This window comes from Bos taurus, chromosome Y (assembly GCF_002263795.3).
Source record: "Bos taurus isolate L1 Dominette 01449 registration number 42190680 breed Hereford chromosome Y, ARS-UCD2.0, whole genome shotgun sequence".
NCBI lineage: Eukaryota > Metazoa > Chordata > Mammalia > Artiodactyla > Bovidae > Bos > Bos taurus.
Window position 1 is genome coordinate 2806452 of NC_082638.1, and position 9031 is coordinate 2815482.

The window sequence follows — 9031 nt, forward strand, 5'->3', positions numbered from 1 at the left end:
CTGAGGTCAGCCTGCCAGGGTAGGGGTGCAGAAACGGAGCCCAGAAGCAGTGACTTCCTTCTGCTACTTTATGTCTCAGATGAAACACCACTCTCCTACTGCGTCAGAAGTGAATATTCTCAAGACACAAGTCCACCGTCGCCCGGGAGCTTAGCGACACGGCTCACACCATGCCCAAGGCACCCTTCGTTCAGAATCCATGTAAACATGCTTCACCTTGTCACCTCCTGCTTCAACATTTTTAGCAATCTCCAGGGAGTAAAGAACTAAATCTTACATGAGTCTTAACTTGAAATTCAACAGTACTGACACAGGGACTGTCTTGGTGGTCCAGCGGTTAAGACTCCACCTTCTAAAATGCAGAATGTTGGGTTCCACCCTGGTCAGAGAACAGACATCATGCATGCCCTGGAGCAACTAAGAGTTGACACAGCCAAAAACAAAAAACAAAAAATACTGATGCCAACCTAACTTTCAGGCCAAACACCCACACTTCTATTAAAGACACGCTGTTCGTCTGTCTGTATTTAATCCAAATAGTTTCTTCATTTTTTTTACTTTTTCGATCTTGGTAATATATTCACCTTTGTATTTTTTATTTACCTACCTTATTATATTTTATAATTTTCTACATTGTTTCATAAATAGACTACACAAGCCTTGATACGAGTTATGGTACTAAATAATTATTTAGTTTTTCTAATTAATTAATTTTGAAAGTGAAAGTGAAGTTGCTCAGTCGTGTCGGACTCTTTGCGACCCCATGCAGGGTAACCTACCAGGCTCCTCGGTCCATGGGAATTTCCAGGCAAGAATACTGGAGTGGGCTGCCATTTCTTTCTCCAGGGGATCTTCCCAACCCAGGGATCGAACCTGGGTCTCCTGCATTGCAGACAGACGCTTTACCGTCTGAGCCACTAGGGAAGCCCAAGTGTTGTTTATTTATTTTTAATTTATTTATTTTAATCAGAGGCTAATTACCTTACAATATTGTGGTGGTTTTTGCCATACATTGACATGAATCAGCTGTGTACACATGAATCCATGTGTACATGGATTCCCACCCCCACACCCCCACCCCACATCCTGAAGCACCACCTCCCACCTCTCTCCCCATCTCATCCCTCTGAGTTGTCCCAGAACACCAGCTTTGGGTGCCCTGCTTCATGCACTGAATTTGCACTAGTCATCTATTTTACATATGGTGTAAAGAATTCTTTACTTAAGAATTTCTCAGACTACATATTGCAAAGCACCTACATTATTTTCTACAGGGAAAACAAGAACACTTTCGGTCTCTAATTGGCCCAGAAGAATCTGTCCTCTCAGTCACTATCAACTACATTGCTCTGAGCACCTGATTAATTACTGGGGACACCAGTCCTCCATGTCCTTCTCTGAACCTATGCCGTTTCTGAACACCATTGTCATTCTCTCAATGTCCCTGGTCTAAAAGGGGGAAATCCTTAAATACATGTTGAAACTTGGCAAACGGAACTGTTTCAAGGTCTGCTCCACATTGAGTACAAACTACTTTAGGAAAAAAAAAAGGATTTCATTTAGGGGTCTATGTGGGTTCCTATACCCCAATGTATTTTGCTGGTAAGGTCTATGGGAACATGTGTACCTTGCCATCTCTGTATCTCTAAGGTCTCGGTTATTAGCACCCGATGAAAAAGAAATCAAGAACTGAGTTTGATTTCATTCATAGGAGGCAGAAAGTCACAGGAGAAATGCAGCCAGAAACTACAGCACTCACTAAATGACAACAAAGCTATCCTGACTGAGTATATTTTACTGGGTGGACAGACCCAAATTCATGTCTTAATGATACAACCCTCTTTCATTTTGCACATAAGGCTAATGGGAAGAGACATTACTCAAAGTTTTTGCAGTATAAACAGACTTCATACTAAATGAAAGCAAGGTTCATACAGTTGCTATTAAATATAATCATGAGATACAATAAAAAGAGTGACCAGGGAAACCAGGCCACTAAAATAAGTGTGAAGAATTTTAAGTGAAATGTTTGCAGTTTAAATAATGAGTCACAGGCAGGAAATAGGAGCCACTGCAACATTTTTATCTTTAGAAATTATTTTCAAGGATCTTCTCCAGCAAACAATATGCAAAATCCTGGAAAAGAGGAATCTATGGCAAGTTTAATCTCAATCTATGGATTGAGTTTAATCAGTGTGGATCAATGAACTCTTAAACTTTGCAGGGAGTTAAGGAGCAGGACTCATTAGAAAGGACCCTGATTCTGGGAAAGGTTGAAGGCAGGAGAAGGGGATGACAGAGGAGGCAATGGTAGGATGGAATCACCGACTCAATGGACATGAGTTTGAGCAAGCTCCAGGAGTTGGTGATCGACAGGGAAGCCTGGACTCCCTGCAGTCCATGGGGTCGCAAAGTGTTGGACACGAATTAGCAATTGAACAACAAGAAGTAGGGAGGTATACTCAAGGGGTAAATGCCATTGTGATTCTAACAAGAAATGAGTAAATAAACGTATCTACCTCCTCACACACTTACCCTGTCTGTGGGTTACATGAATGAGATAAGAACACTTAAAAGCTATGCTCTAAGTGAGTGGCAAGTATACGTGAAATACTAATTATAGTCACCATGCTGTTCATTACATCGTTCAATAAATCACAGGAGTTCTTCAGGTAATTATAACTAAACAAAAACACCTTGTAGCTCAGTTGGGAAAGAATCTGCCTGCAATGCAGGAGACCTGGGTTCAAATCCTGGGTCAGGAAGATCCCATGGAGAAGGGAATGGAAACCCCACTCCAGTATTCTTGTCTGGGAAATCCCAGGGACAGAGGAACCTGGTGGGTCACAGTCTGTGGTGTCACAATAGTCGGACACTACCTAGTTGGCTAAACAACAACAACTTATTTAAGTCAATAAAGCTTTATGTTTGAGACTGAGTATCTGATTATGTTGAGGGCTCTGCAAGTCTCAAGCATTTATTCAATGATTATTTGTTTTTGGTTCAAAATTTAGCAAACATATTGTCCTGCTGGTTTAGATAGCTTTGTGGGAAAATCAGGAGAAAAACATGATACTATAATCTAGTATAAATGGATGAGCAATCCTATACTCATTGTGAACCATGAACACTTTATACTTTTGACACAAACGTGTTGAAGGTTAGAAATATGAGCTTCATGTTCTAATTGTCTTTAATTAAATGCTGTCTCAAACACAAATAAAGAATGGTGGCGGGTTGCGGGGGGCGGGGGCGGGGACAAAACAGAACGAAAATTGTGCCAGGAAAGGAGGAACATATACCCAATCGAATTTTACATTAAAATACAAAAGAAATTCAGTGGAAAATAAGACATTTATGGATTAAAGTTGCTGGAAAAGTGGGATATCCACACACCCAAAACAAATAATTCAATGCATTCACTGCTTCATGTTCTAGAAATAACAGAGAGATTCATAGACCTACATGTAAGACCTAAAATAAGAAAGGTCTTCCCTTGTGGCTCAGCTGGTAAAGAATCCGGCTTCAATGCCAGAGACCTGGATTTAATCCTTGGGTTGGGAAGATCCCCTGGAGAAGGGAAAGGCTATCCACTCCAGTATTCTGGGCTGGAGAATTCCAAGGACCATACAGTCTGTGGGGTTGCCAAGAGTCGGACACGACTGAGTGACTTTCACTTTCAAAGCAAGGAAGACTCAAGAGGTAAAACATGGGAGGAAGCTCTGTGACCAAAGACCAAGAGGTTACTGATTAGAAAATATACCAAGGCAGATTCATTCACAGGGGTACTACATTAGTAATCAGGCCTAGACCAACATGAAAATATTTACAAAACTGAGGAACACTCTTAAGAAAGTACAAAAGAAGCCTGGGGCTGAGGAAAAATATTTGTCCTTCCATCTAGAAAAGGACTTGTTCCCAGACTGCATAAACAACCTCCAACCTTCATAATAAGGAAACAAATAATTCACTTCATAATGAAAGGATGATTCAAAGAGACACTTAGCAAAGAAAATAGACAAATAGGAAGTAGAGACGTAAAAAGTGGTCTCATGGCTTTATTCCCTTGGGAAATGGGAGTTACGATGGTAACTAGATACACTCACACACTTACTTTAATATCTGAGATGAAAACAAATGATCACACTGAATCCCGGCAAGGATCTGAAACAATGGAAACTCTCAACGACTGTTGGCAGTACTGTAAAATCAGAACATACTGAGATCCAGTAGTTCTACCCCCAAGTGTACACCTAGGAGATACGATGGCTCAGTTTCTTATAAAGACTTGTCTGTGAACCTGTATCCATCAACATGTGAATGGGTAAAACGGGATATATCCATACTTCCTTGCTGGCTCAGGAGTAAAGAACCCCCCAGCCAGGTGGAGAAGGCAATGGCACCCCACTCCAGTACTCTTGCCTGGACAAGAGTCAGACACAACTGAGCGAATTCACTTTCACTTTTCACTTTCATACACTGGAGAGGGAAATGGCAACCCATTCCAGTGTTCTTGCCTGGAGAATTCTAGGGACAGAGGAGTCTGGTGGGCTGCCGTCTATGGGGTCGCATAGAGTCGGACACGACTGAAGAGATGCAGCAGGAGCAGCCAGTTCAGGAGACACTGGTTCCATCCTTGGATTGGGAAGACAAACTGGACGAGAAAATGGTACCCACTCCAGTTTTCTTCCCTGGGAAATCCCCACAGAGGAGTCTGTCCATGGACAAAGGCTATAGTCCATGGGGCTTCAAAGAAGTTGGACACACTTAGCAACTGAGCCCACACACATCACTGTGCCCAAGCAAGACAATACTTTACCAACTGAATTATCAGGGAAGACCAAAAGGTTGATCTTCCCAACCCAGGGATTGAACCCAGGACCTCCTGAATTGCAGGCAGATTCTTTACCACCTGAGCCACAAGGGAAGAATAAGAATACTGGAGCGGGTAGCATATCCCTTCTGCAGGGAATCTTCCCAACCCAGTAATCAAACTGTGGTCTCTGCATTGCAGGTGGATTCTTTACCAACTAAGCTATCAGGGAAGTCCCAAAATAATGCCATGCAGGGGTCAATAGGAATGAAGTCTACAAATAATATAGACAATTATTAAAATAAACATGCTAAGTGAAAGAAGCCAGAAGCACACCCACAGATTCAATTTTTGGAAACTTCTAAAGTATGTCAATTGACTTATTGTGCCAGAAAACTGAAGAAGGGGTTCCCAGGACCGGGTGGGAGATGACTGAGAAGGGTCAGAAGAAAGGATGAGCAAGGAGCCCGAGCATAGTTCTGAACTTGACAGATAAGCTCACCATGCTGATTGAGGAAAGGTTTTCACAGCTCAGTTCATCCAAAGCTTATCAACGGTGCACCTCAAATATGTGAACTTTTGTTGAATTTTGACTAAATGAGTTTTAAAAACTCACCTTTCATTTCAGCTGTAGAGTTCAGTTCAGTTCAGTCGCTCAGCCATGTCTGACTCTTTACAATCATGTGAACTGCAGCACACCAGGCTTCCCTGTCATCACCAACTCCTGGAGTTTGCTTGGTTCAGTTACAGAGGTTCAGTTCAATCTCTGTACTTTTATATCTCAAATCATTATCCACCCATTTTTAAAATTATTATTATTAACAAGATCATCACAGAGCTGGTGTCGTCCTGAGAGCAAACTGTCTGAGTATTATTTACAGAGTAGTTGCCCATGATTTCTTTAATGTGGGTTCCCTGATGCATGAATAGTTCAGGAGGAAGGCTGAAAGAACACACATCTTAGTATCAGAAGCTAAAAATAAGGCAGAAATCTTACCCACTGTAGTGAGACTAGGTTATATCCACAAGGCAAAACAAAACTGTGGAGATGAACTTGGGAGGAATCCTTGAGTAGGGAAGGAAATAAGAATTTTCTCTTGTTGAAACAAGTTCATTAAATTTACATATAACAATCCAAACTAAAAGAAGCCATAGTGTATACACACACACACACACACACTGGAATACTACACAACTATAACAAAGTTGAAGTTTTTCCATCTGTAGCAACTTGGATGGACATTGAGGGTATAGGCTAAGTGAAAGAATTTAGACAGAGAAAGACAAATACTGTATGATATTACTTATGCCGCTGCTGCTGCTGCTAAGTCACTTCAGCTGTGTCCGACTCTGTGCGACCCCAAAGACGGCAGCCCACCAGGCTCCCCCGTCCCTGGGATTCTCCAGGCAAGAACACTGCAGCGGGTTGCCATTTCCTTCTCAAATGCATGAAAGTGAAAAGTGAAAGTGAAGTCACTCAGTCGTGTCCCACTCTTTTCGACCCCATGGACTTCAGCCTACCAGGTTCCTCCATCCATGGGATTTTCCAGGCAAGAGTACTGGAGTGGGGTGCCATTGCCTTCTCCTGATATTACTTATATGTTAAATCTAAAAAATAAATCCAACAGGTCAATATAAAAAGGCAGCAAACCAACAGATACACACAACCAGCTATTGGTTACTAGTGTGGAGAGTGGAGAAGGCAATGGCACCCCACTCCAGTACTCTTGCCTGGAAAATCCCATGGATGGAGGAGCCTGGTGGGCTGCAGTCCATGGGGTCACTAAGAGTCAGGCACAACAGAGACTTTTCACTTTCATGGCATTGGAGAAGGAAATGGCAACCCACTGCAGTGTTCTTGCCTGGAGAATCCCAGGGATGGGGGAGCCTGGTGGGCTGCCATCTGTGGAGTTGCACAGAGTCGGACACGACTGAAGCAACTTAGCAGCAGCAGTGTGGAGAGCAAAGGGGGTTGGGGTAAGGTAACAGGAGGGGAGTAAGAGGTATTAGCTATTCAGTATAAAATCAACAGTGTTCAAAACTATATTGTACAACACAGAATAAAGCCAATATTCTTATAATGATAAATGGAGTACATAAAAAATTATGAATCATTACATGATATGTCATATATTCAACAGTGGAAACAGTGTCAGACTTTATTTTTGGGGCTCCAAAATCACTGCAGATGGTGATTGCAGCCATGAAATTAAAAGACACTTACTCCTTGGAAGAAAAGTTATGACCAACCTAGATAGCATATTGAAAAGCAGAGACATTACTTTGCCCACAAAGGTCCGTCTAGTCAAGGCTATGGTTTTTTCCAGTGGTCATGTATGGATGTGAGAGTTGGACTGTGAAGAAAGCTGAGCACCAAAGAATTGATGCTTTTGAACTATGGTGTTGGAGAAGACTCCTGATAGTCCCTTAGGCTGCAAGGAGATCCAACCAGTCCATTCTGAAGAATATCAGCCCTGGGATTTCTTTGGAAGAAATGATGCTAAAGCTGAAACTCCAGTACTTTGGCCACCTCATGTGAAGAGTTGACTCATTGGAAAAGACTCTGATGCTGGGAGGGATTGCGGGCAGGAGGAGAAGGGGACGACAGAGGATGAGATAGCTGGATGGCATCACTGACTCAATGGACATGAGTCTGAGTGAACTCCGGGAGGCCTGGCATGCTGCAATTCATGGGGTCACAGAGTCAGACACGACTGAGTGACTGAACTGAACTGAACTGAACATGATATGTCTGTATCATACCGCACCATTAAAAATGCAAAAGACCTTCAGGCTGGGAAAGATTGAAGGCAGGAGGAAAAGTGGATGACAGAGAATGAGATAGTTGGATGGCATCACCAACTCGATGGACATGACTTTGAGCAAGCTTTGGGAGTTGGTGATAGACAGCGAAGACTGGCATACTGCAGTCGATGAGATTGCAAAGAATTGGACACAATTGAGTGACAACTAACTGTACATCAACTGATACTTCAATTTCAAATAAAATATAAAGACTCCTCTGAGAAATGCCCTCATAACCGGTTCCTGGGACAGACGCCACATATGAGTCTCCTTACACCAGACAGGGGCTTCCCTCATGGCTCAGTCAGTAGAGAATTCGCCTGCAATACAAGAGACTGCCTGCATGCAGGTGACCTGGGTTCAGTCCCTGGTCGGGAGGATCCCTTGGAGAGATAAATGGCAACTCAATCCAATAGCCTTGCATGGGAAATCCCATGGACAAGAGGAGCCTGGTGGGCTACAGTCCATGGGGACCAAAGTCAGACACGATTGAGTGACTAAGCCACATCAGAAAGTACCATCTTTATTTTTGAAAAATAACCTTAAGCTGACTGCTTCAATGCTAAAGGAATAACACAGAATTTGGGGTTATGTGTCTAGGACTGTTTGTCCCATTTTGGAATCTGAGGATACAAAGTAATATAAATATCACTGTGCTTGAAATACGTCATATGTGCTGTGATTTCTCATCTAGTCCAAAGGCCAAACATCCAAATTTACTTATGCTTCTCTTAAAACTAATACATTTATAAAAACCACAGATTGCGGAAAAAGCTCAGCTGCCAACCAGGATATCAGAAGATGGTATCTCTGTAACCAAGGTTTTCTGATTAATTACTGTTTGATCATTACGTATTCTGCCAAGAGATGTATACTATAAAAAAGTGGAAACAATTCACAACCTCTCCAACAACTGGGAAACCCTCAGATTCTATAGAGGAAGAATCACTAGAGTCACAAGATGAAGGCTGTGTTCCTGACTCTTCTCCTGGGTCTGGTTTGTGCTGCCCAGGAAGCTCCAGCTCAGCCGGAATCCCCAGAGGTACCCAAATTCTGCTGATCTGAGAGAAGGTCTTGGTTCTGTGAGTGTGACAGAGAGAGACAGTCTTGGTTACATGGATGACCAGCTTGTGTATGTACCACACACATACTGTGATACACATATCTATGTGAGCATAACATAACCCCTGTCTTCCTGCTTGTTGTATTTTTTTTTTTCATCTTATTTGTCTGTATGTAAGAAAAAAAAGCGAATATGCTATCATTTAGGGAGTTATGAACTGTCATGGTTTTTAATGGTGTTGTTTTAGCTATTTCAAGGAACTCTAAATTCTTTCTGCTTGAATATGAATCATTATTGCATTTCACAGTCATTATTGCATTATTATTATTGCATTATTCGGCAAGGTAGGA

At 42.2% G+C, this 9031-nt stretch overlaps 1 non-coding gene across 1 annotated transcript; it reads right to left on the minus strand.

Annotated features, from left to right (window-relative positions):
• Positions 1-852: 852 nt before the first annotated feature.
• TRNAC-GCA (transfer RNA cysteine (anticodon GCA)) lies at positions 853-924 on the minus strand. Its single transcript has one exon. It is a non-coding gene; the product is annotated as a tRNA-Cys (tRNA).
• Between the last annotated feature and the right edge of the window lie 8107 nt (positions 925-9031).